Genomic DNA, 1,063 nt, shown 5'->3' with positions numbered 1-1,063 from the left:
TCACCAGTACCACCCATTGCCACTAGCAAGGAATTATCCAACTGTTATGTCAGAACTGACTGACCCAGATACTGTCTTCTTCTTCTTCTTCTACTCCTGTTTTAAGATGTTTCCCGAATGCCATGGGAGTAGTTTTCCAAAGCTCTTCTCTCTCTGGCCATTTAACAAGAAGTTCTAATTTGTTGATGCGATGTCCAAGATATTAAGAAAGATTCTGGAAATTGTTGTCGTTTGACACATTGAACCTGTAACCTAGATCTTCACATGTCAAATTACACCTCATTTGCATGAGCAATACCAGGAAATGTTGGAATTTATCAAGAGCGCTCCTGGCAGTTACTACTATGTGTGGCTCCAAAACATCCAAAACAGACATCATTGTTATGACGTTGGGTAGGCCAGTATAAACTGACACCCTCTTGTCATTGTTCTGAAATGACTGTTTGGATAAGGATAATGCCAGAAGATTTATTTTATGGTCAGAGATTACTTCAGTTGTTCTCTTCAGATCTTCGGCCATGTTGGAGATGTCTTGCATTGTTGACACTGTTTGGCAGGATGACTCATTGAATCTGTTGCTTTCTATGCCAGCCTCTTGAAATCCCTGCTGCTGTTCAATGACAGTATCTTCATTGACTGTTACAGTGCAAGTTGATAGGGATCACACATATACATGTAAGGTTCTTTATAGGTGTTGTCACTTGCTCTGGACCAAAGTGAAACATCTAATGGAGTGTCCCACTGTCCACTTTCTACTGCTGATAACTACATAAAGACAAAAGCATGGAGATATAAAGGTTTATTCACACACATGTTGGAATATTGAAACATTTCATGTTGAAATTCTTCCATCAAACATTCACACTTTAAAAGTATCCTTTAGAGTTTGGCTTATTCCATTCACACGTTCATTCAAACCCAGAGAGAATGAATAATAACTCACAATCTACCATAAAAAAGATACAAAAAACAGTGTCACACCCTTCTTCAGTAATGCAGGCCTAATAGGAATTTATCTAAATATAGTTTTGTTAGCAATATGATGTCGTCTTGTTTCCTGCTG

This window comes from Lampris incognitus, chromosome 6 (genome assembly GCF_029633865.1).
Source record: "Lampris incognitus isolate fLamInc1 chromosome 6, fLamInc1.hap2, whole genome shotgun sequence".
Classification (NCBI taxonomy): Eukaryota; Metazoa; Chordata; class Actinopteri; order Lampriformes; family Lampridae; genus Lampris; species Lampris incognitus.
This window is presented reverse-complemented; position numbering follows the sequence as displayed.